Here is a 27391-nt window from a genome sequence, read left to right as displayed (position 1 = left end):
ACTGCGTGATATGGGGGTCGTGCGTGGAGTGGTTTCAGCATGCTTGCGTCACGTCGTGGTGGATAGTAAAGACGCGACTCACGTGTTCCCCATAAAAAGAGGAAGCCGCAGGGGCGCGGCTCATTTACTAAGTGGACTCGGGTCGTGGCCTTCAAGGCGCCCGTGCCCCACGATCACGGGGTGGGAAACGGTCGCTCCACTTGTCTTCTTGATTCTGGCCCGTCCGCCACGTGTCCTTCATGCCCCAGGGGGGTAGGTGATGGATACGGAGGGCACGGGACTTAACGCCGAGGCAGGAAGCCGGGTCGTCGCTGGTTGGAGCGGCGGGTCGGTCCCGATTCCCTGCGCCTCTGGCGGCCAGATTGGTCAAGTGGGGCGGCTGCCCTTGGGTTGGGGAGGCCGAGCCCTGGCCCCGCCCATCTATAAGAAGGGGAGAGGGATGGCATCCTTCAACATTCATCTCCTTCCAGCCTGACTCCTTCCTTCCCTTTGCCATGGCGAGAGGGCGCGCCGGCGCTCCAATGGAAGCGACGAGGGCCTCTGCTCGATAGCGCGTCCCCCCTCCTCAGGAGCTCATGGTGGCAAAGCCGGCTGCGAGAGGAAGAGGGAGGGGGCGAGGCCGAGGCCGCTGTGGCGCTCGAGGGAGAGGAGGACGGGGCGGCGCACCGGCCGCGCTTCCGCCAGCGGCTCTTCCCCCAATGGAGGGCCATGTCGGAGACCAGCCCCGCGAGTTCTTCATTAGGCTGTACAAGCCAGTGTGCGCCCACCTCCGCGTCCCCACCCCGTTTGCTTGGGAGATGGAGCTAGACTCGCCACAGGCCTTGAGGCTGCATATGAGGGGCTGCGGGAATGGCAGCATGCGGGTCGACGTCGACTTCCCCGCCCCTTATGTCATGTATCTTTGTCGTGGGTGGAAAACCTTCGCCCTTGCCCATAGCCTATCGGAGGGGCTTGTCCTCCACTTCAAATTGATGGAGAACGGCTTGCTCTCCGTCAAAGTCTTTGGGCACTTTGGAACTCGCCTAAGGTGTTGCGCGGAGTGCTCCACCAACAACGAAACCTCCTCCTCGGGCTAGAGTGATGAGGAGGATAGCGACAGCGACGACGAAGGTATCAAGCGGGAGGACGTCGATTCCGACTCCGGCTCACCGCATCGCCCTCCTCCCTCGGCCACGCGCCTTGCCGAGGGTCGTCCCGGCAAGCTCTCCATCGGCGCGTTCCCCGTCGCCCCCTCTTTGCCTTCACCTGCCGCACCTGGGAGGAAAGGGGCAAGAACGGAGATTACGAGGCACTTATCTTTCTTTTTAACTTGTAGGCACTTGCCAAATTTTAATTTCTAGATGATGTAATCTCTTGAGCCCATGCTTGTGTCTTGTAACCTTCGTACCTCTATCAGCTTGTTAATGAAAAAGACTAGCCTTGCCGGGAACCCGCGCACGCGTACGTTTGTGCAGAGGCAAAACGCCTCCTTAATGTAAATAAACGAGTCCTCCCAGCAAGCTGTCCTGCCGGTGCCCTCTGCGCCTGCTAGAGAATCACATCAGCCGGGTTACAGACAAAGGGTCCAGCCCCCCATCCACCTCCTCTTAGCAAGGGCTACTACGACCACTCCGACCGAAGCAGCGGTTGGGCCGGGAATGGGAGCACCCGGGTTTTTAAAGAAGAGTGGCGAGGTTTTCTAATGCACAAGTCATAGGTTACGAACACGAATGGGCAAGAGGTAAACTTTATCTGTTTGTTTGCCGGGGATCATCGTGCCGGACGGTCTTCTCAACTTTTTGCCGGAGCCGGGTCCTTGGCGGGATCGCGCGTCCTCGCCGTGGCTGGAAAGAAGAGAGGGCAAGAGCATGGAACCTTGGCGGTCCACTAATACTTGTTGGAATCAAAAAGTAGTACAATATCCTGGACAAGAATGCATATACGTATACACATAAACATGGAAATCAACAGGAAACTATACATGCTAAGGGATTTCTTTCCCTGACTGTGCACAGGGTCTGCGCCTAGCTCTATACAGAGAGTTACATGCCTTGCCGGCAAGGCTAGTACAAAATGGGGGTTGCCGGGGCTCCCGGCAACCGCGCCTTAGGGGTAAAACTTGCGAAGATGTTCGATATTCCCGGAATTGCTCATCGGAATGCCATCTTCGGTCTCCAGGCGGACTGCACCGGGCCTGGTGACCCGTATTACCTGATAAGGGCCTTCCCACTTCGGCGTCAACTTGTTTGAATTATTGGCGGATTGGATTCGCTGAAGAACAAGGTCGCCTTCCTCAAGGCTTTGGGCGTGAACCTTGCGGCTATGGTAGCGGCGCAAGGCTTGCTGGTAGCGAGCGGCTTGCACAGCAGCCTGAAGACGATCTTCCTCAAGGAGCGTCGCATCATCTTGGCGCAACTGCTCTTGCTTAAGCTCATCATAAGCGAGCACTCGAGGTGACCCGTATATGAGTTCCGTGGGGAGAACTGCTTCTGCTCCGTATACCAGGGCAAAGGGTGTCTGGCCAGTGGCTCGATTTGGTGTCGTCCTGATTGACCAAAGAACTGTTGGCAACTCATCAATCCAGTGCCTTCCGCACTTGTGTAGCCTATCAAAAGTTCTGGTCTTGAGGCCTCGCAACACCTCTGCATTCGCCCTCTCGGCCTGGACGTTACTTCTGGGATGAGCAACAGAAGCAAAACAAACCTTGTTGCCTAGGTCTTGGATGTATTGCATGAAGGTGCGGCTTGTGAACTGCGTGCCGTTATCGGTGATGACCCTATTGGGCACACCAAAACGGCAGACTAGCCCCTTGAAGAACTTGACGGCTGACTGTGCTGTCATCTTTCTCACCGGCTCCACTTCCGGCCACTTTGTGAACTTGTCGATTGCGACGTACAAGTACTGAAAGCCCCCGACAGCACGGGGAAAGGGGCCCAATATGTCGAGACCCCAGACCGAAAATGGCCAGGAAAGAGGGATTGTCTGAAGAGCTTGAGCTGGTTGATGAAGCTTTTTGAATGGAACCAACACGCTTCACACTTGGTTACTAGTGCAGTCGCATCCTGGAGAGCGGTGGGCCAGAAGAAACCTTTCCGGAATGCTTCGCCGGCAAGGGCTCTTGACCCTATGTGGGAGCCACACATGCCACCATGTATCTCCGCCAATAGCTCCGGTCCGTCCTCCCGAGGAATGCACTTCAATTTCACGCCGTTCGGTCTCCTTCTGTATAGGGCATCATCCACAAATTGGTACATGCTGGATCGACGGGCTACTTTCTCTGCTTCTTCCTGTTCCTCAGGGAGTTCCCCTGTTTGGAGGAAAAGGATGGTGCGCTGCGCCCATGCCGGATCCTGGGGCTCGACGGCTAGGACTAAAGGCTCATCTATGGCCGCAGGGGCAGCTGCCTCTATAGTCAGAGCTTGAGGCCCTGCCGGAGGTTGCTGCTCCCCGGCGAGCTTGGGGCACCCGACAACGTCCTTGCCGGCGGCTCCTGGGAGCTCAGCCAGAAAGTACTTGTCAGGGCATGCCTTCCTTCGTTTGTTCTGTCCTGCTGATGGCTCAACAGATGGCTGGGTTAATTTAAGCACAAAGGTACCTGATTCCACAGGCAACTTCAGGGCAGCGCGCTTTGACAGGTCGTCGGCAATGCTGTTCTTTGCTCGGGGAACATGCTCTGCTTGTAGACCGTCAAAACGCTCCTCCAACTTCCTCACCTCATCCACATAGGCCTCCATCAATGGGCTCTGGTAATCCTTGTTAACTTGCTTGACGACGAGCTGCGAATCACCTCTGATGATGAGCTTCCTGATCCCGAGGTCTGCTGTGATCCTGAGACCGGCAAGCAATCCCTCATACTCTGCCGTGTTGTTCGTTGATTTTTCCTGGGGAAAGTGCATCTGGACTACGTACTTGAGGCGCTCTTCGGTTGGTGCGACGAGTAGCACGCTGGCACCAGCACCTTGCAGTGAGAAGGCTCCATCAAAGTACATAATCCAATCACGACTCGTCCCCTTACCGGGAAGGGTGGTCTCTTGAATCTCTTCGTCGGGCGTTGATGTCCATTCTGCTATGAACTCTGCCAAGGCTCGGCTCTTGATTGTCTAAGTACTTTCAAACTTGAGGCCAAAGCTCGACTGTTCCAATGCCCATTCCACAATCCTCCCAGTCGCATCCGGGTTGTGCAAGATTCGTTGCAAAGGGAGGCGGGTGACGACGGTGATCTCGTGCGCTTGGAAATAGTGATGCAGCTTTCTCGAGGCCATAAGGAGGCCGAAAAGTAACTTCTGCATACCAGAATATCTTGACCTAGCCCCCTGCAAGAGGGAACTGACAAAATAAACCGAGTCCCGCACCACCTTCTTCTTCTGTTCCACTTCGCCCATCTGCGTAGACTCTGTCTTGCCGGGACCGGGTCTTGCCGGGGTTCCGCCTTGCCGGCGTCAGGCCCTGCTGGGGAGGACTCTGGCCCGTCATCCGACGGCTCCGCTGCTACTGCTGCTTCTTCCTCAAGTTCCCTCTGTGTTACTAGAGCATCACTGACCACTTGATTCGTCGCCGCTAGATATAGCAGCAACGACTCCTGTGGCTTAGGTGTGACTAGTATTGGCGTGGAGGAGAGGTACCTCTTCAAATCTTGCAGCGCTGCCTCTGCCTCCAGAGTCCATTTCATTGGACCCGCCTTTTTCAAAAGGGGAGGGCGCGCTCAGCAGATTTGGAGATGAACCTACTTAGAGCAGGAATGCAGCCGACGAGCCTACATACGTCTTTGACCTGCCTTGGCGCCTCAATCTGCTCAATCGCTTTGATCTTGTCGGGATTTGCTTCGATTCCGCGTTGAGACACAAAGAACCCAAGAAGTTTGCCAGATGGGACACCGAACACACACTTCTCTGGGTTGAGCTTGAGGTTGATCTTGCGCAGGTTTGCGAATGTTTCTTCCAGATCCCACACAAGCGTGGCCTTGTCCTTGGTTTTGACCACTGTATCATCCATATAGACTTCCATATTTCTATGCAGCTGGGGCTCAAAACCAATTTGGACCACTCGGGCGAACGTCGAACCGGCGCTTTTCAACCCGAAAGGCATTCGTACAAAACAGTACGCACCACATGGGGTGATGAACGCGATCTTTTCTTCGTCTTCCTTCATCATGAAGATCTGGTGGTATCCTGATTAGGCGTCGAGGAATGACAGCAGGTCACACGTGGCAGTGGAGTCCACAATTTGGTCGATGCTGGCAGAGGGAATGGATCCTTTGGACAGGCTTTATTGATATCTGTGTAGTCAATACACAGCCTCCACTTTCCATTTGCCTTACGCACTACCACTGGATTGGCCAACCATGTGGGGTGGAGCACTCCTCTGACCAAGCCTGCCGCCTCCAACTTCCTGATTTCTTCGATGATGAACTCTTGTCGCTCCAAGGCTTGCTTCCTGACCTTCTGCTTGACGGGCCGCGCATGAGGACAGACAGCAAGATGGTGCTCAATCACCTCCCTGGGAACGCCGAGGATGTCGTATGCTTGCTACGCAAATACGTCGACATTCGCCCGAAGGAAGGCGACGAGCACGCTTTCCTATTTGCTGTCAAGGGTGGAGCTTATAGTAAAAGCCCCGCCCGTGCCTTCCTCCTTGACGGGCACCTTCTTGGTCTCTGGTGGTGCTTCCTTCGATTTCTTGCTCTTGCCGGTGGAGCTCTCTGGTACGTCCTCGACGGGAGCGCAGCACTCCGAAGAGGCGCGCTTGCCGGAGTGGGTGCAGGAGGTCTTACCGGAAGAGGTCTCACCGGAAGGGGCCTTGCCGGCAGAGGCAGAGGTCTTGCCGGTCTTCTTCCCTCCCGGGGCTTCAGTGGCAGGGGCAAGTGCCTTGGTGGCAGTTGCTATAACTGGCTCCCCGTAGAGTTGGTCGGCGCAGATGAGCGCATCTTTCTTGTCAGAGGGGATGGTGATGATGGTCAGTGGCCCGTGCATCTTCAACGTGTTATAGGCGTAATGTGATGCCGCCATGAACTTGGCCAGCGCTGGGCGGCCAAGGATCCCATTGTAGGGCAAGGGGATCATGGCAACATAAAAAATGATCTTCTCCGTCCTATAGTTCAGCTCGCCCCCGAATGTAACGGGCAACGTGATTTTACCTTTCGGCTGGCTCCTCCCCGGGTTGACCCCTTGAAACGTGCCCGTCTCCTCGAGATCTCCATCGGGGATTTGCAGCCTCTCGATCACGGCGGGCGAGATCAAGTTCAGACCGCCCCCACCGTCAACTAGCACTTTTGTCACCTTGAGGTTGCATATTGTTGGTGAAACCAACAACGGCAAACACCCGACCGCAGTTGTGCGATCAGGGTGATCCTCGGTGTCAAAAATGATAGGCGTGCTGGACCACTTCAGTGGCTTCTGGGCATCGAACGATGGCTCCGCCGCAGTGACCTGACGCGCCCACTGCTTCAGTCGGCGGTGAGAGATATGCAACGAGGCGCCACCGTCGACGCACATGGCCTCCATAGCTTTCTGCAACTCGTGCACGCCGGACTCATCGTCCTCATCATGATCATCATCTCCCTCCTTCTTGTCGCGGCCCTGAGCGGGCCTCTCTTGTTGATTATATTTGCCGCGGCGACATCCTTGGCCGCCACGCTTCTTGCCGGACCCCTCAGCACCATCCTGGCCCTTCTCCTTGTCCTGCCTTTCATATTCAGCATTTTGCTTTTTCGCAAGCAGCTCAACCTGTCGGCAGTTCTGGAGGTCATGGCCCTTGGTGCGATGGATCTTGCAGTACTGCTTTTCGAAGCCTCCTGGCTTGTCGGCAGCCTCCAAGGCCCGGCAGGCGGCACACCCAGCGACTTCCTTGCCGGTGTCGTCAGCCTTGGCCTTCTTGGCGGTGCCGGGTCGCCGGATCCCTCGACGGCAAGCACAGTCTTGCCCTTACGCTTCCTGTTGCGGCGTCGGCCCTTCTTGGCCGGGGCGACGGTATCTTCGTCGGTGGAGTCGATTTCCGCGCCGGCATCCTCGCCGGGGTACTTGCTTCCTTCTTTAGCCCGAGCGCACCTATTGGCCAGAACATACAACTCGGCTACATCCTTAACCTTGTTCATCGCCAGCTACTCGCGCATCTTGCGGTTGCGCACATTCTGATGGAAAGCACTGATGACAACGGCGGGATGAACATCTGGGATGTTGTACTGCACACGGCTGAATCTTTGTATATACTTGCGCAGGGACTCGCCGTCCTTCTGGGGGATGACATGCAAATCACTCGCCTGGCCAGGAGCTTGGTGGCCTCCGGTAAAGGCGCCAACAAACTCGTGGCACAGATCCGACCAAGAAGAGATGGAATCCACTGGCAGGTGCATCAACCAAGACATGACGCTGGGCTTAAGTGCCAATGGGAAATAGTTGGCAAGCACCTTATCGTCACGAGCCCCGGCAGCTTGCATCGCGATGGTGTAGATGCTGAGGAACTCCGACGGGTGAGTCTTGCCGTTGTATTTTTCTCCGACCTCAGGCTTGAATGTGCGGTGGGTGGGCCACTGAAACTGCCGCAGCTCACGGGTAAAGCCTGGACAACCCACCTTGTAAGGTAAATCACCGGCACCCCCCGGCGCTGGGCGGTCCTTAGGGGGTCTCGCGCGCCTATCTGACTGATGGCGCGTGTCCCGCCGCCGCTCGATGGTGGTCCGAGCGTCTTCCTGAGCTCGCTCCCGAAGGACTTGGCGTTGGTCGTGATACGTATCCAATGTATCTATAATTTTTTATTGTTCCATGCTATATTATATTCTGTTTTGGATGTTAATGGGCTTTATTATACACTTTTATATTATTTATGGGACTAACCTATTAACCGGAGGCCCAGCCCAAATTGCTGTTTTTTTGCCTATTTCAGTGTTTCGCAGAAAAAGAATATCAAACGGAGTCCAAACGGAATGAAACCTTCAGGAACGTGATTTTCGGAACAAACGTGATCCAGAGGACTTGGAGTCCACGTCAAGAAATCAACCAGGAGAGCACGAGGCAGGGGGCGCACCTACCCCCTGGGCGCGCCCTCCACCCTTGTGGGGCCCACGTTGCTCCACCGACATACTTCTTCCTCCTATATATACCTACGTACCCCCAAACTATCAGATACGGAGCCAAAATCCTAATTCCACCGCCGCAACCTTCTGTACCCGTGAGATCCCATCTTGGGGCCTTTTCCGGCGCTCCGCCGGAGGGGGCATTGATCACGGAGGGCTTCTACATCAACACCATAGCCTCTCCGATGATGTGTGAGTAGTTTACCTCAGACCTTCGGGTCCATAGTTATTAGCTAGATGGCTTCTTCTCTCTTTTGGATCTCAATACAAAGTTCTCCCGATCTCTTGGAGATCTATTCGATGTAATCTTCTTTTGCGGTGTGTTTGTTGAGACCGATGAATTGTGGGTTTATGATCAAGTTTATCTATGAACAATATTTGAATCTTCTCTGAATTCTTTTATGTATGATTGGTTATCTTTGCAAGTCTCTTCGAATTATCAGTTTGGTTTGGCCTACTAGATTGATCTTTCTTGCAATGGGAGAAGTGCTTAGCTTTGGGTTCAATCTTGCGGTGTCCTTTCCCAGTGACAGCAGGGGCAGCAAGGCACGTATTGTATTGTTGCCATCGAGGATAACAAGATGGCGTTTATATCATATTGCATGAGTTTATCCCTCTACATCATGTCATCTTGCTTAAAGCGTTACTCTGTTCTTATGAACTTAATACTCTAGATGCATGCTGGATAGCGGTCGATGTGTGGAGTAATAGTAGTAGATGCAGGCAGGAGTCGGTCTACTTGTCACGGACGTGATGCCTATATACATGATCATACCTAGATATTCTCATAACTATGCTCAATTCTATCAATTGCTCAACAGTAATTTGTTCACCCACCGTAATACTTATGCTCTTGAGAGAAGCCACTAGTGAAACCTATGGCCCCCGGGTCTATTTTCCATCATATTAATCTTCCAACACTTAGTTATTTCCTTTGCCTTTTATTTACTTTGCATCTTTATTTCTCTTTATCATAAAAATACCAAAAATATTATCTTATCATATCTATCAGATCTCACTCTCGTAAGTGACCGTTGAGGGATTGACAACCCCTTTATCGCGTTGGTTGCGAGGTTCTTATTTGTTTGTGTAGGTGCGAGGACTCATGCGTGATCTCCTACTGGATTGATACCTTGGTTCTCAAAAACTGAGGGAAATACTTACGCTACTTTACTGCATCACCCTTTCCTCTTCAAGGGAAAACCAACGCATGCTCAAGAGGTAGCAAGAAGGATTTCTAGGCACCATTGCAGGGGAGATTCGCGCCAAGTCAACTCAAGTCAAGACATACCAAGTCCCATCACAACTCTTATCCATCGCATTACATTATTTGCCATTTGCCTCATGTTTTCCTCTTCCCCCACATTCACCCTTGCTGTTTTATTCGCTCTCTTCTTCGTTGCCTCTTCTCGCTCGCTCTTGTCTGCTCGTGTGTTGGTGATTGCTTGTTTGTTCACGATGGCTCAAGATAATACTAATTAATGTGACTTCCAAATACCAAACAACAATGATTTTCTAGCATTTCCGATTGCTCCTCTTACCATACTGAATCTTGTGAATTATGCTGCTTTGTTGAATCTTGTCATGAAAGATCAATTCGACGGCCTTCCTAGTGAAGATGCCGCTACATCTAAATAGCTTCGTTTGATTTGTGTGATATGCAAAGAAGAAAGAAGTGGACAATGATATTGTTAAATTGAAGCTACTTCCTTTTTTGCTTAGAGATCGTGCTAAAGTTTGGTTTCGTATTTGCCTAAAAATAGTATTGATGCATGGAATAAGTGCAAGGATGCTTTTATCTCTAAGTATTCTCCTCCCGCTAAAATCATCTCTCTTAGAAACGATATTATGAATTTTAAGCAACTTGATCATGAACATGTTGCACAAGCTTGGGAGAGGATGAAATTAATGATACGTAATTGCCCTACACATGGTTTAAATCTGTGGATGATTATACAAAATTTTTATGCCGGATTGAATTTTGCTTCTAGAAATCTTTTAGATTCGGCCGCGGGAGGCACTTTTATGGAAATCACTTTAGGAGAAGCTACTAAACTCCTAGATAATATGATGGTTAATTATTCTCAATGGCACACCAAAAGATCTACTAATAAAAAAGTGCATGCGATAGAAGAAATTAATGTTTTGAGTGGAAACATGGATGAACTTATGAAATTATTTGCTACTAAGAGTGTTTCTTCTGATCCTAATGATATGCCTTTGTCCACTTTGATTGAGAATAATAATGAATCTATGGATGTGAATTTTTTTGTTAGGAATAATTTTGGTAACAACGCGTATAGAGGAAACTTTAATCCTAGGCCGTATCCTAGTAATTCCTCTAATAATTATGGTAATTCCTATAACAACTCTTATGGAAATTTTAATAAGATGCCCTCTGAATTTGAGACTAGTGTTAAATAATTTATGAATTCGCAAAAGAATTTCAATGCTTTACTTGAAGAAAAATTGCTTAAGGTTGATGAATTGGCTAGGAACGTTGATAGAATTTCTCTTGATGTTGATTCTTTGAATCTTAGATCTATTCCACCTAAGCATGATATCAATGAGTCTCTCAAAGCCATCAGAATTTCCATTGATGAGTGCAAAGAAAGAACCTCTAGGATGCGTGCTAAGAAAGATTGCTTTGTGAAAGCGTGTTCTTCTAGTTTCTATGAAAACAAAGATGAAGATCTAAAAGTTATTGATGTCTCCCCTATTAAATCTTTGTTTTCCAATATGAATCTTGATAATGATGGGACTGAATATGAGCCACCTTTACCTAGAAGGCGTCCCAAAAATTCAGAGTTTTTAGTTGATGCAAAAATTGGTAAAAGTGGGATTGAAGAGATCAAAACTCTAGATATTAATGAACCCACTATTTTGGATTTCAAGGAATTGAATTATGATAATTGCTCTTTGATAGATTGTCTTTCCTTGTTGCAGTCCGTGCTAAATTCTCCTCATGCTTATAGTCAACATAAAGCTTTTACCAAACATATCGTTGATGCTTTAATGCAATCTTATGAAGAAAAACTTGAGTTGGAAGTTTCTATCCCTAGAAAACTTTATGATGAGTGGGAACCTACTATTAAAATTAAAATTAAAGATCATGAATGCTATGCTTTGTGTGATTTGGGTGCTAGTGTTTCCACGATTCCAAAACTTTGTGTGATGTGCTAGGATCCGTGAATTTGATGATTGCTCTTTAAACTTACACCTTGCGGATTCCACTATTAAAAAACCTATGGGAAGAATTAATGATGTTCTTATTGTTGCAAATAGGAATTATGTGCCCGTAGATTTTATTGTTCTTGATATAGATTGCAATCCTTCATGTCCTATTATTCTTGGTAGACCTTTCCTTAGAACGATTGGTGCAATCATTGATATGAAGGAAGGCAATATTAGATTCCAATTTCCGTTAAGGAAAGGCATGGAACACTTCCCTAGAAAGAAAATAAAATTACCTTATGAATTTATTATGAGAGCCACTTATGGATTGCCTACCAAAGATGGCAATACCTAGATCTATCCTTGCTTTTATGCCTAGCTAGGGGCGTTAAACGATAACGCTTGTTGGGAGGCAACCCAATTTTATTTTTAGTTTTTTTGCTTTTTGCTTCTGTTTAGGAATAAATATTTGATCTAGCCTCTGGTTAGATTTGTTTTTATGTGTTAATTAGTGTTTGTGCCAAGTTAAACCTATAGGATCTTCTTGGAGGATAGTTATTTGATATTGCTGAAAATTCCAGAAACTTTCTGTTCACGAAAACAATTGTTAAAAATCACCAGAACGTGATAAAATATTGATTCCAATTGCTTCTGATCAATAAATAAATTTTCTAGGTCGTCCTAGTTTGGTAGATTTGTTTGAGTTCCAGAAGTTTGCGGTAGTTACAGATTACCACAGACTGTTCTGCTTTTGACAGATTCTGTTTTTCGTGTGTTGTTTGCTTATTTTGATGAATTTATGGCTACTAAAATAGTTTATAAACCATAGATAAGTTGGAATACAGTTGGTTTAACACCAATATAAATAAAGAATGAGTTCATTACAGTACCTTGAAGTGGTATTTTGTTTTCTTTCGCTAACGGAGCTCATGAGATTTTCTGCTAAGTTTTGTGTTGTGAAGTTTTCAAGTTTTGGGTAAAAGATTTGATGGATTATGGAACAAGGAGTGGCAAGAGCCTAAGATTGGGGATGTCCATGGCACCCCAAGATAATCTAAGGACACCAAAAAAGCCAAAGCTTGGGGTTTCCCCGGAAGGCATCCCCTCATTCGTCTACTTCCATCGATAACTTTACTTGGAGCTATATTTTTATTTACCACATGATATGTGTTTTGCTTGGAGCGTCTTGTATTTGTTAATTTGCCACAATCATCCTTGCTGTACACACCTTTTGATAGAGACACATATGATTCATAATTTATTAGAATACTCTATGTGCTTCACTTATATCTTTTGAGCTATATAGTTTTTGCTCTAGTGCTTCACTTATATCTTTTAGAGCACGGTGGTGGATTTGTTTTATAGAAACTATTGCTCTCTCATGCTTCACTTATATTATTTTGAGAGTCCCACAAAACAGCATGGTAATTTTCTTAAATTGAGAAATTAGTCCTAAAGTAATAGGCATCCAAGATTAAGTAAAAATATCTTATGAGTGTGTTGAATACTATGAGAAGTTTGATGCTTGATAATTATTTTGAGATATAATATGGTGAATATTAGAGTCATGCTATTGAGTAGTTGTGATTTGAGGAAATACTTGTGTTTAAAGTTTTGATTCCCGTAGCATGCACGTTATGGTGAACTGTTATGTGATGAAGTCGGAGCATGATTTATTTATTGATTGTTTTCTTATGAGTGGCAGTCGGGGACGAGCGATGGTCTTTTCCTACCAATCTATCCCCCTAGGAGCATCGCGTAATACTTTGCTTTGATAACTTGTAGATTTTTGCAATAAAATATAAGTCTTTATGACTATGTTTGAGTCCATGGATTATACGCACTCTCTTCCTTCCACCATCGCTAGCTCTGTAATACCGCGCACTTTTCGCCGGTAGCATACCCCACCATATACCTTCCTCAAAACAGCCACCATACCTACCTATCATGGCATTCCATAGCCATTCCGAGATTATTGCCATGTAACTTACCACCGTTTCGTTTACTATGACACGCTCCATCATTTGTCATAATTCTTCGCATGATCATGAAGTTGACATCGTACTTTTGTGGCAAAGCCACCGTTCATAATTCTTTCATACAGTCACTCTTGATTCATTGCATATCCCGCGTTACACCTGCCGGAGGCATCATCACTTAGAGTCATATTTTGTTACTAAGTATTGGATTGGAATTGTTGAGTTGTAAGTAAATAAAAGTGTGATGATCATCATTTTTAGAGCATTGATCCCAAGGTGAGGAAATGATGATGGAGACTATGATTCCCCCACAAGTCGGGATGAGACTCCGGACAAAAATAAAAAATTGAAAAAATAGGCACATAAAAAAAGAGAAAGGCCCAATAAAAAAATGAGAGAAAGAGAGAAGGGACAATGTTACTACCTCTTTACCACACTTTGTGCTTCAAAGATAGCCACCATGATCTTCATGATAGAGAGTCTCTTATGATATTAGTTTCATACTAGTGGGAATTTTCATTATAGAACTTGGCTTGTATATTCCATGATGGGCTTCCTCAAATGCCCTAGGTCTTCGTGAGCAAGCGAGCTGGATGCACACCCACTTAGTTTATTTTGTTGAGCTTTCATATACTTATAGCTCTAGTGCATCCGTTGCATGGCAATCCCTACTCACTCACATTGATATCTATTAATGGGCATCTCCATAGCCCGTTGATACACCTAGTTGATGTGAGACTATCTTCTCCTTTTTTGTCTTCTCCACAACCACCATTCTATTCCACATATAGTGCTATATCCATGGCTCACGCTCATGTATTGCGTGAAGATTGAAAAAGTTTGAGAACACCAAAAGTATGAAACAATTGCTTGGCTTGTCATCGGGGTTGTGCATGATTTAAATACTTTGTGTGGTGAAGATAGAGCATAGCCAGACTATATGATTTTGTAGGGATAACTTTCTTTGGCCATGTTATTTTGAGAAGACATAATTGCTTAGTTAGTATGCTTGAAGTATTATGATTTTTATGTCAATATTAAACTTTTGTCTTGAATCTTTCGGATCTGAATATTCATACCACAATTAAGAGAATTATATTTAAAATTATGCTAAGTAGCATTCCACATCAAAAATTCTGTTTTTATTATTTACCTACTCGAGGACGAGCAGGAATTAAGCTTGGGGATGCTTGATACGTCTCCAACGTATCTATAATTTTTGATTGTTCCATGCTATATTATATTCTGTTTTGGATGTTAATGGGCTTTATTATACACTTTTACATTATTTTTGGGACTAACCTATTAACCGGAGGCCCAGCCCAAATTGTTGTTTTTTTGCCCATTTTAGTGTTTCGCAGAAAAAGAATATCAAACGGAGTCCAAACGGGATGAAACCTTCGGGAATGTGATTTTCGGAACAAACGTGATCCAGAGGACTTGGAGTCCACGTCAAGAAATCAACCAGGAGAGCACGAGGCAGGGGGCGCGCCTACCCCCCTAGGCACGCCCTCCACCCTCGTGGGGCCCATGTTGCTCCACCGACGTACTTCTTCCTCCTATATATACCTACGTGGGGCCCATGCGGCGGTGGAATTAGGTTTTTGACTCCGTATTATGATTTTTATGTCAATATTATGATACGGAGTCAAAAACCTAATTCCACCGCCGCAACCTTTTGTACCCGTGAGATCCCATCTTGGGGCCTTTTCCGGCGCTCCGCCGGAGGGGGCATTGATCACGGAGGGCTTCTACATCAACACCATAGCCTGTCCGATGATGTGTGAGTAGTTTACCTCAGACCTTCGGGTCCATAGTTATTAGCTAGATGGTTTCTTCTCTCTCTTTGGATCTCAATACAAAGTTCTCCACGATTCTCGTGGAGATCTATTCGATGTAATCTTCTTTTGCGTTGTGTTTGTTGAGACCGATGAATTGTGGGTTTATGATCAAGTTTATCTATGAACAATATTTGAATCTTCTCTGAATTATTTTATGTATGATTGGTTATCTTTGCAAGTCTCTTCGAATTATCAGTTTTGTTGAGGATATAGACCTTAGAGTCACCCGCCAGGATGGGCCGGGTTACTCGTAGGGTCATTGCCAGAAGCCCGGCGCCAAGCTTAAAGACGGTGGGCCAAAGATGGGCTTAAGACCCGGATATGGCTTAAAGCCCGTAGTTACAATCATTATTATGGTAGAACTTGTAGTGTAAGTCAAGAATAGTTGAGAATCCGAGCTGGACACTCTTATGAGCCGGCCGGGACTCTGAGAGCTGCAGGGTGTCAGCCTCCCTATATAAAGGGACGACCCGGCAGCAGTTTAAGGCAGAGAACAATCTCATCGAAAGCCGGGCATAGCAGTTTAGCTCCCTGGTGATCGTAACCCTAATCAATACCACCTCAAACTGGACGTAAGCTTTCACCTTCACCGTAAGGGGCCGAACCAGTATAAACCCTCGTGTTCCTTGTCCCGCATTAACCCCTTCAAGCTTCCTAGCTGCGATGGCTCCACGACTAAGTCCTAGCTCGAGGACATCTGCCGTGACAATTCCACGACAGTTGGCGCCCACCGTGGGGCCAGCGCACGGTGGATTTGAGTTCTTGAAGGGCAGCTTCGAAGGGCTCAAGGGATACGCTGTGGGCCGGATGACCAAGAGTCGTCGCGGCAAGCTCTACATCGACGATGCAAACTGGGGCCCCGACGCCGGCTCAATTGAGTACGGGTACCGGGTCCCCTTCGGCGGAATTCATGTTTTCATTGGCAAGATTGGTGAGCCGGGCCCTGAGCCGGATCTCTGCGCCGATCTCATCGAGACGGCTCAGCGTGCACGACCCGCCCGGGCCCGGCCTGCCCTTAAGGCACGCTTTTGTGGGATGTATCCATGGAGGGCCCTCTGATCGATCTGGATCTGGTGATGAGGCGGCCGCCGGCTCTGACGGCGAGTCGTCCACCGATGAGTCAAACTCGTTGTATCAACTTCAAGATGGCAGGCTCATGGGTTGTTCCGATGGTGACAGTATTCCGGACCCGTTTGAGCCGCCAAGTCAGGTTGGGGTCTTTATTTCCGGTGCGCAGCCTGTTCAGAACCCCGCTGCTGGAGCGGGAAACCCGGTGCCTTCTCCGGCTCAGGTACTAATGGATCTTACGGACAAGATGACGGCGCTGTTAACTGCTACGGTTGACCCGGCAGATCAAGCTCAGCATGATGCGGAGGTGGCGCAGTTGAAATTGGATCTAGTGAAAGCCAAGGAGGATTTGGCAGCGGAAGGGATCAGGACGGCTGCGGAGAGGGCGGCTCTCGATGCCCAAACTCAGTTGATCCAGGCGCAGTCCTTCCGACTCACGATGGATCAGAACGCGTCCAATGAGGTCATGAGAAGGAGGCATCAAAATACCCAATCTCGACTCCCTCCGGTTTACGATCCACGCAACCTCTTCAACACGCCAGGTGCAGGGTCTAGTAACCCGCCAGGGGTCATAGTGCCCGGGTCTGGAACCCCTATTCAGCCAATAGTGATGGGGCCTCCCCAGGTGCCCCCTGCCCCGCCTCCGTACGTGCCAATACCCCCGGGTCATTATAATAACCCGCTGGAGAACATGGTCGCCGCGGCAGCACGGTTGGCGGCTCTCCCAGTCGACGGTGACTCTCCGACGGCTATTGAAACCCGCCGGGTCAGGGAACTCCTTCAGACAGCATTGGCGCAGCAAGAGGCGTACTCCTACAGCCGGGACAGGATCCACTCGACCCCTCGGCCAGGCCGGAGCCCGAGTTACAACAGACACATGGTCTCAGCGACCGGCTCAAGTAACGTCCGACGCCATGACCCGCCCCCCGGCCATGGCCCGGTTCATAACGGAGCCTTTCATGCAGCAGACCAGGACAGAGCGCGGCAAGAGGCGGAGCAGGTGCCTCAGTTGACGGCTTACCAGACCCCCCCGGCTTATCCGACGAGTCGACGTGGGTATCCCTACCAGGACGGGGGGTGTCCCTTGTTTAGTGCCAGCTATCCGCAATGAGCGTCTACCCAAGGACTTCAAAGGCCCTAGGAAGGTGCCTAATTACACAGCAGACTTACAACCCGCAGCCTGGATCGAGAGTTACGAGATGGCTATGGAGCTGCTGGAGGTCAGTGAGGCGGCCATGGCTAAGTACTTCACCATGATGTTAGATGGGACTGCCCGCACTTGGTTGAAAGTGCTACCGCCGAATTCCATTGGGTCTTGGGCTGAGCTGAAGGCCCGGTTCATCCAAAACTTCAAAGATACCTGTAGGCAGTCTATGTCAATTGTGGATTTGACTAACTGTAAGCAGCAGGAGGGTGAATCCACGACTCACTGGGTTCGCCGGGTCAAGGAGATCATACATTCATCAGATAAGATGGATGCCGGCTCTGCAGTCTTAATGTTGGAACAGAATTGTCGTTTCGTGCCCCTGAAGATGAAACTCGGGCGGCTTAAGCGCGACTGCAGTGATATGGGTACGCTAATGGCGGCTCTTGTCAAGTACGCCGATTCCGATGGTACCAAGGATCCCCCTTCAGATGATGAAAGGGCAGGGAAGGGAAAGAAGAATGGCAATGGCAAGGGTCCTCAGCATAACCCGGGGAACCAAGGAGGAGGCAAGCGCAAGGCCGATGGCAGCCTAGAGTTTGTAGCCAACGCCAGCTCACAAGGTAATAACCAGCGACGCAAGGGGAGGCCCCCTCCCCGAGGCGGCGGGTCAGGCCCGACGCTGGAACAACTGTTGAATGAGCCTTGTCCAAGGCATGGCTCTAGAGAGAAGCCAGCAACTCATCTATGGAAGGATTGTGCAATCATGAAGGCCTTTAAGAATTACAATGGCCCGGGCGGCGGCTCAGGCGCCGGCGGCTTTCATGGCCCGGGCGGCGGCTCAAATTCTAACCCTCAGAATGGTCAAGGGGGCTTTAATCAGCAGTCTGGCCAGGGTCATCAACAGCAGCAGGGAGGTTATCAGACCAATCCAAAGCAGCTTAGCGGTGGGCAGTATCATGTGTTTACCACCAGTCCTGTGCAAGCGAGATCAGAAGCTTCATAAGAGGGCTGTGAACGCTGTTGAGCCGGCGGTTCCACGCTACTTGCGGTGGTCAGAGCAGCCTATAGTGTGGAGTAGGGAGGATCACCCTCCCCGGGTGGATAATCCGGGTCACTTGGCCCTGGTGGTGGCTCCTCAGGTGGGAGGATATAAGTTCACTAAGGTGCTCATGGATGGAGGCAGCAGCATCAACATCCTCTATTATGAGACTTTTCGCCGTATGGGATTGGTTGATAAGAACCTCAGCCAGTCAAACACTATCTTCCATGGTGTGGTACCTGGTAAGTCGGCTTATCCAGTCGGCAAGATCGAGTTGGAAGTGGCCTTCGGAGATGAAAACAACTACAGGGTGGAGAAATTGACCTTTGAGGTGGTCAAGATAAGAAGTCCGTACCATGCTATATTTGGGCGGCCGGCTTACGCCAAGTTCATGGCACGGCCGTGTTATGTTTACTTGCAGCTCAAGATGCCGGGTCATAATGGGACCATCACGGTTCACGGCAGTCGGAAGGTAGCCTTGGAATGTGAGGAAGGCGATGCGGCTTATGCAGAATCTGTTTGTGCAACAGAGGAGTTGAAGTTGTCGACCCAACTGATATGACCTCTCTGAAAAAGCCGACTACGGAGCATGAGCCGACAATGAAATTTAAGTCGGCTGATGAGACTAAACTTGTTGATTTCGTTCCAGGAGATTCATCTCAGCAGTTTAGCATCAGCGCCAATCTGGATCCAAAATAGGAAAGCGCGCTCATCGAGTTCATCCGTGAGAATAGGGACATCTTCGCATGGAAACCTTCTGACATGCCAGGTGTACCTAGAGAACTCGTTGAGCACACTCTCAATGTTGATCCGAAATTTAAGCCGGTCAGGCAGTTCCTTCGGCGGTTTAATGAAGAGAGGCGGAAAGCCATTGGCGAAGAGGTGGCCCGGCTCTTGGCGGCCGGGTTTATTGTTGAAGTTTTTCACCCAGAGTGGTTGGCTAACCCGGTGCTCATGCTCAAGAAGAACGGCACTTGGCGGATGTGTGTGGATTATACGGACTTAAACAAGGCGTGTCCGGCTGATCCTTTTGCCCTCCCCCGTATTGATCAAATTATTGATGCTACGGCAGGTTGTGCGCGCTTAAGTTTCTTGGATGCTTATTCCGGATATCATCAGATTAAAATGGCAGTTAAGGACCAGGAGAAGACGGCGTTTATCACTCCCTTTGGAGCCTTCTGCTATGTGTCTATGCCCTTTGGACTCAAGTGTGCACAGGCGACTTACCAGCATTGCGTACAGAACTGTCTTCATAAACAGATTGGGCGCAATGTTCATGCTTATGTGGACGATATTGTGGTTAAATCCATAAAGGAGGAAACCCTGATAGATGATTTGAGAGAAACCTTTGATAATCTCCGGGTCTACAAGATGATGCTTAACCCGGCCAAGTGTGTTTTTGGTGTTCCTGCAGGCAGACTTTTGGGTTTCTTGGTTTCTGACAGAGGCATTGAAGCTAACCCGGAGAAGATCAAAGCCATCACCTCCCTAGCTAAGCCGGCGTGTATAAATGATGTTCAGCGCTTGGCGGGTCGCATCACTGCTTTAAGCCGGTTTATAAGCTGTTTGGGTGAGAAGGCCATGCCATTATATCAGTTGATGAAGAAAACTGATAACTTTGTCTGGAATGATGCAGCTAATACTGCTTTTGAGGATTTGAAGAAGCAGCTGGCAGAGCCCCCAGTCCTTGCTGCTCCGGTTGATAAGGAGCCCTTATTACTGTACGTGGCGGCGAACACACGAGCCGTCAGTGTGGCTGTGGTGGTGGAACGCAAGGAAGAGGGTAAGGAGCATCCGGTTCAGCGGCCAGTTTATTATGTCAGCGAAGTGCTTATCGAGTCCAAACAGCGGTATCCACATTGGCAGAAGCTTGTTTATGGTGTGTTCATGGCAAGCCGGAAGCTTAAGCATTATTTCCAGGGTCATCCCATAACCGTGGTCAGTTCTGCCCCTCTTGGTGATATCATTCAAAACAGAGAAGCCACAAGGAGAGTGGCTAAGTGGGCTATCGAGCTTGGACCTCATGGTCTCAAATATGTGCCACGCACTGCTGTTAAGTCTCAGGCCCTGGTGGATTTCATTACTGATTGGACAGAATCACAAGTGCCCGAGCAAAAGCCGGATAACACGTATTGGACTATTCACTTCGATGGGTCCAGGCAGTTGGAGGGCTCGGGGGCTGGAGTTGTATTGGCTTCCCCTAAAGGTGACAAGTTCCATTATGTGCTACAGTTGATGTTTCCTTGCACTAACAATGCGGCTGAGTACGAGGCCTTGCTCCACGGTCTTCGGATGGCTAAGGAGATGAGCTTGAGCCGGGTAAGGTGTTTCGGTGACTCAGACTTGGTGGCTCAACAAGTATCAGGCAAGTGGGACTCTAAGGACCCTCTCATGGCGGCTTATCGCCGCGAAGTTGACGCCATTGCTGGGCACTTTCAGGGCTACCAAGTAGAGCACATCGTTCGCAGGAAGAACGAGGCGGCTGATGCTTTAAGCCGGCTAGGCTCTCAGCGAAAGCCGGTGCCGCCTAATACTTTCCTGGACGTCCTGTATAATCCTTCTGTTAAGTTGCCTACAGAGGAAAACTTGGCTGTCCCCGACCCGGAGGCACGGCTGGTGGCGGCTCTCCATATCATACCAGACTGGACAATGCCCTATCTGGCTTACATGACCCGGGGCGAGTTTCCTGAGGATGAAACTTTGGCCAGGCAAATAACCCGGCAGGCAAAGTCAATGATTGTTATCAATGGCGAGTTGCATCACCGCAGTGTTACGGGAGCATTTCAGCGTTGTGTTTCCCCTGAGGAAGGGCAAGAAATCTTGCGTGAGATCCATGAAGGGGATTGTGGCCATCACGCCGGCTCAAAGTCTCTTGTGGCCAAGGCTTTTCGTCATGGTTTTTATTGGTTGACGGCTCATGCTGATGCAGAGGACTTGGTCAGTAAGTGTGATGGTTGCCAAAGGTTCTCGCGACGGGCTCATGTACCGGCTCAAGAGCTGAGGATGATTCCAATTACTTGGCCCTTTGTGGTCTGGGGGCTTGATATGGTTGGGCCTTTCAAAAGATCCAAGGATAAGAAGACCCACCTTTTGGTGGCAGTTGACAAGTTTACCAAGTGGGTTGAAGCGGAGCCAGTTAGCAAGTGTGATGCAGCCACGGCGGTTCAGTTTATGAAAAAGGTGATCTTTCGCTTTGGTTTTCCACACAGCATTATCACTGACAATGGCACCAATCTCTCCAAAGGCGCAATGGAGGAGTTTTTTCAACGAGAGCATATCCGACTGGATGTTTCTTCAGTGGCTCATCCTCAATCCAATGGTCAAGCTGAGAGAGCTAATCAGGAGATTCTGAAGGGCATCAAGCCCCGGCTTTTGGTCCCTTTGCAACGGACGCCGGGTTGTTGGGTGGAGGAGTTGCCCTCCGTGTTATGGAGCATCAACACTACTCCTAACAGGTCTACAGGTTTTACACCTTTTTTCATGGTTTATGGGGCAGAAGCAGTCCTCCCCAGTGACATCCGTCATGACTCACCTCGAGTGGCGGCTTACGTTGAGGCGGATAATGAACAGGCACGCCAGGACGCTCTTGACTTGTTGGACGAACAGCGTGATGTGGCAGCAGCCCGTTCAGCGATTTACCAACAAGACCTGCGCCGTTATCATAGCCGCCGGGTTAAATCCCGGGTCTTCCAGGAAGGTGATCTCGTGCTCCGGCTCATCCAGGATCAAACAAATGCACACAAGCTATCCCCGCCTTGGGAAGGGCCCTTTGTGGTCAGCAAGAATTTGCACAACGGGTCATATTACCTCATTGACATTCGGGAGCACAAAGATTCACGTAAGTCGGAGGAAGAGACCCGACGGCCGTGGAACATAGCTCAGCTTCGGCCTTACTACACTTGAGCCACCGGCTCTCATGATGTACATACTTCTCTAAGCCATGTATATATTATGATAAGCAATAAAGCAGGACCTCTGTCCTTTTTTCTCCTCCAAATGTGCACGTGTTGTTTTCATTGCCAGATTACATGATAACTTGAAGGAGGATCCGGCTTATGATCGTATTCGAATCTAGCCGTAAGCGATAAAGTCACTTGGGGGCTTCCTGTTCAAACATGGGTCGTATTCGAACCAAAGAGAACATAGCTGTCGATACCCATTTGATTGGCAAAGTGCCGAGCTCATTGGGAGTTTTCTTTGATCATATTTGAATCTTAGTTTAACCCCTTTGAGAACCGACGTGGATCGTATTCGAATCAGCGTCGTTAAACAATTCTTGAAGTCATTTGGGGGCTTCCTGTTCAAACATGGGTCGTATTCGAACCAAAGAGAACATAGATGTCAATACCCTCTTGATTGGCATCGCCACACCCACTGGGGGCTATATGATCGTATTCGAATCCTAGCATAACCCCTTTGGGCCGGGTCTCTGGTCGTATTCGAACCGGAAGCCCCTAAGTTCTCTGCTTTATAGCAAGTTTCTTCTGATTATTTCAAGTGTGTACGGCCGGGTCTCACTTTGCCGGCTTAACTTTGTTTACAGTGTTAGTTGAACACAATGGGAGTCATTAAGACAAGTAAATCGGAATTAAGGTACCAACCTTATTACCCGGGTTATCTAAGCCGGAAGTATGCTTGCAGGCCGCTAAGTGTGTTATTACGACTGTATTAAGGACATACCTGAGAGCCAGTCCTTTTTTGATTCATATTCCGGGTTATATATCTGAAACATATGATTCTCAGGGTGGTAAGCCGCCTGGAGACTTGTGATTCGTCTTTCTATGCAGGATAGTTAAAGGCAATTATTTGCGACTAAGGGGAAAGAATGACCCGGAGAAATATAAAAGAGATAACTTCGATAAAACTTCAAGCATTCAAGGCGTGCGCGATGACACGGCAAAAATAAAGTGTTGGTCCTACTCTATTACAAGACTCGTTGAGTCCAAAAGGTTGAAGCATTGTTTGGTAAACCGCCAGCCGAGTTACGCCGCTTGCTGAGTTGAAGTCTCCGGCTCGTTCCTATCTTCTCCTCCGGCTGATCCCAAGACCTGGAAAGTTGATGACTTCCAGTCGATGCCGCTGAGAGCTTCGAATTGGGCTTCCTCGTCAATTAACCCGGCCGGGTCAATCTCCGGGGCGAAAGTGTGCTGACGAGCCGGCGGGATCAAGTTGAGGGCTTCATAGCGAGGGGTTGGGATCCTCTGATTCTCCGCATTGTAACCCGGCTGGTACTTGTTCAGATCTGTATTGTTGCCAATAAGAGTAGCCACCGGGCGTACAGCCTTCACGCAAGCTGCGAAGTCCTTCTGATCAAAGGCAGTGCCGTCTTCCTTCAGACTTGGGTAGCCGAGGGCGATGTCCGCCGGGTCTAACTCCGGCAGGAACGCCTTGGCCCGGCTCAGCGCAGCGATCGCTCCGGCTCTTGCAGAGGCCCGTCGCAGCTCTTGGATCCGCTGAGGCAGAACGGCGAGCCGGCGAAGGACTTCCGCCAGGTGAGTCGGCACCTCGTTGGAGAGGGCCACCACAGCCAAGGCACGCTGTGACCCGGTGTAGAGCTGCTCCACCAGGGTATACACGGCCTTCAGCTTGGTTACCACGCTCTGGTTGAGATTGGCACTTCTGGGACCTGTTTAACAGAATCAGATAAGCCGCCGACAAGGATGAATTATGAGATATAAGATTCTAAACTTGATGAAAGCCGGTGAGGCGACTTACCGAAGATGGCGGCCACCATCTAGGACACCTGGCGCTTTAGGCCGGAGAGCTCAGCGGTCTTCTCGGAGAGAGTCTTCTCCGCCTGTTCAGCCCGGGTCACCAATGCGGCCTTCTCTTCGGCCCACGCCTTCCGCTCAGCGTCAAACTCTGTTTTCAGCTTTTCTTGAGCGGCGATGCTAGACACAAACTTGGCATTTGCCTTCCGGGTCTCCATCTCTTGCATCTGCAGCCGGTTCTTGAGATCCGCCATGTCAGCCTCTAGCTTCTTGCCAGCAGCCTGCATACATTTCCGGGTTATGACATGAACAGTTACTATATAAATTTTAAGTCCCAAGCACTTTCCAAGCAAAGACACTTGGCACTTGGGGGCTAATGCATATTGAACGTTTCTATCTACAATTTGCCGGTTCAGTTGAGTAAACCTGAACCTAAGTCTACAACATATTCAATCATAAGTCGTCGACTTGGGGGCTAGCATGGTAAAGGTAACTATGCAGTAAGTAAGAAGACAGCAGAAGGATACCTCAGATTTTTGCTGGATCTGGTTCACCATGGCAACCTCTGCGTCCCGGCTCTTGTGCACTTGGCTGACGTAGCCGGAGACGAGCTCTCCGATGCTCAAGTTGGCGTAGTCAGTTAGATCCAGACTGACCCGGCGGGGTTGCAGTAGTTCCCCCTTGGCAGAGCACTTGGCCAGTGCCGTAGGCCTCCCCGGCTCAACAAATTCCGTCCGGGTGATTACCACGTCCGGATCATTTGCTGGCTGAGCTGAGCCGGAGGCCTCCGGGTTAGCAGAAGCCTCTACAGGTGCCTTGTCGGTTGGAACGGTGGCTTCGAGGGCGGAGCCAGCTGGCGGTTCTTGGACCGTCACCTCCGGTTCAGGCAAATCCGGCTCTCCGGCCGACTTGGTCTTCTTCGCCCTCTTGGTGAGCTTTGCCTGGGCACTGAAAGGGCGACAAAGGTTAGTACAAAAAGTATGAGTAAAGATCAGAACAACATGAGATGATTATCATTACCCGGGCACGGTCTTGAAAGCCGGAAGACTTGACTGCATAGAGTCGCCGGAAGAGGGGGAGGTCTCCTGATAATTTGAGTCAGAAGAATTGAGTGGCTGACGTATAACACCCGCCAACGGATGAAAAGGGTACAAGTGAGAAATAACCTCAGTTCGGCGCTTCCTTGATGCGTCAGGTAACCCGGAGGAGAGGTCGGTGTCCTTGTTGGTCCGGGTGTGACGCCGGCTCTCATGAACCTGTCGCTTCAAAATAAATTGAGGATCTTCATAAGCTAAAGGATGTGAAAAGCTTACTTTCCGGGTTACCCTTCGGACTTTCAGCCTTGGCAAGGGCTCCGAGTCGGAGGAAAGTGACATTACCTCTTCAACCACCGGGTTACTGGCTCCGGTGTCATCCTGTTGATGAACAAGTGTTGGTAAGGCGGACAGAAATAAACAATAAAACATAACAAGAGCTTACAGGTTCAGGGGTTACCTCTGACTCGGAGCTGTCGCTTAATTGTATCAGCTCCGAAGCAGTTGGCCTACTTCCCTTCTTGCGGGGAGCGGCTTTCTTGGCGGTTTTCTTCACCTTTCTAGCCTTCTTGGCCGCTTCGTGGTCATATTTGACCCGCCAGAACTTGTCATCAGCCTGAGAAAGTACAATGAGGTTGTCTCACAATGATTCAGATGAAAGTTATATACAGAAGAAGATAGGATTTTCAGATTGGCGGCTTACCGCTGGTGCTGGGTTGGTCTTGCAGAAGGGGGCTAGCCCGGTCCTCCCGCAGTCTGCCAGGCTCTCGTTCAGAAGAGCCTTGGTCATCTCCTCTGCAACGTCTTCAGGAAGATCGTTGCGGCTGTGTCTCTGAGGGTCGTCCTTTCGGCCCGTGTACTCGCACATTAAGCCGGGGCGGCGGCTCAATGGGATCACCCGCCAGGAGATCCAGACCCGGACCAAATCAATTCCATTCAGACCATTGCCCAGGAGAGCCTTGATCTTGTTGATAGTGGGGAGTAGAGGTTGGCGGTCCGCTTGAGTCAGCTTGTCTGACAGTGGGTGTGTTGACTCCAGACGCGATGGGCGAAAGCCGGGCAGCGGACTTTCATCAGCCGGTGACGTGTCTTAGCAATAGAACCAAGTCATGTTCCAGTCCTTTGGGTGGCTCGGCGGCTCGGCATAAGGGAAAAGACAGTCTCTTCGCCGCTGAATGGAGATGCCTCCTAGCTCTAGACTTGGCCCATTGGCGCACTCATTCTGACGGTTCAAGTAAAAAAGCTCTCTGAAGAGCAGCAGACTAGGTTCTTCTCCAAGATAAACCTCGCAGAACACTTGGAAGTTGCAGATATTGGACACTGAGTTGGGTCCTATGTCCTGAGGCCGCAGATCGAAGAAATTCAGAACGTTTCTGAAAAACTTTGAACCGGGCGGTGCGAAGCCCCAGTTCATATGATCCGCAAAAATCACTACCTCCCCATCCTTTGGCTGTGGTCTCTCTTCTGATGGCTCAAGGGCACGGTAGAACATGACATCCTTCTTGGGCAGATATCCAGACTTAACAAACTCTGCTAGGGTCTCATTGGTGACATTTGACCTCATCCAGTTGCAAGTAATGGAGGCTTTGGGAGGCATGGTGAAAGTCGGCAGTCTATGATACAAGGAAAAATGTCCGGGTTAATTATGAGCCGGAAGACATCTACAGTTCAGTCAAGGTGGCGGCTTATGAAGGGGACTAATGGTATACATTTAAGTGCATCGGGCTACTTAAGCCGTCGCGGGATTGAGGGTAATTTAATTGTCTACAGGCTTTATCACAGCTAAGCCAGAAATTTTATGGCGCATGTTTTTTTAAGCCGGAAGGTTCTACGGCGCGTGGTTTCTTTGAACCGGAACTGTAAACCGCCGAGATTCAATGATTGCAATTTTTACTAAGTGTGGTAAAACAGGTTTCACGCATCGCGGTAAAATTTCTGGATCAAAACAGTCGGGCAAAAGAAAAGTTTCTAGACCTACAAACAGACGCTGGAGAAGTTCTTGGGCTTGAACAAGGTTCTTATGCAGTAAAAAGAGAGCTGCTTGCATGTAAAATGGGTGCTAAACAGTCACCGCAATGGTTCTATACAAGTCTAAGATTAAAAGGAGGCAGTAAAAATCAAATCTACTGAGGCCCGTGATGAACTACTGAAAAACTTGTGGGCGATGGCGAAGAACACGGATGAACTACTCGAATCCTACCGCAGATCTGTTCTAGCAGGGCAGAAGAAGCTTACAGAGGCTGGTGAGTCGCGGAAGTCGTCGCGTGTCTCTGGTCAGATCAAGGTGATGCAGCGGCCTGAGTTGATGACGACGAGGAGACCCGCGGCGGCGACAGCAGCAGAGCTCGGGC

This window comes from Triticum aestivum, chromosome 3D (genome assembly GCF_018294505.1).
Source record: "Triticum aestivum cultivar Chinese Spring chromosome 3D, IWGSC CS RefSeq v2.1, whole genome shotgun sequence".
In the NCBI taxonomy this organism is placed as follows: Eukaryota; Viridiplantae; Streptophyta; class Magnoliopsida; order Poales; family Poaceae; genus Triticum; species Triticum aestivum.
This window is presented reverse-complemented; position numbering follows the sequence as displayed.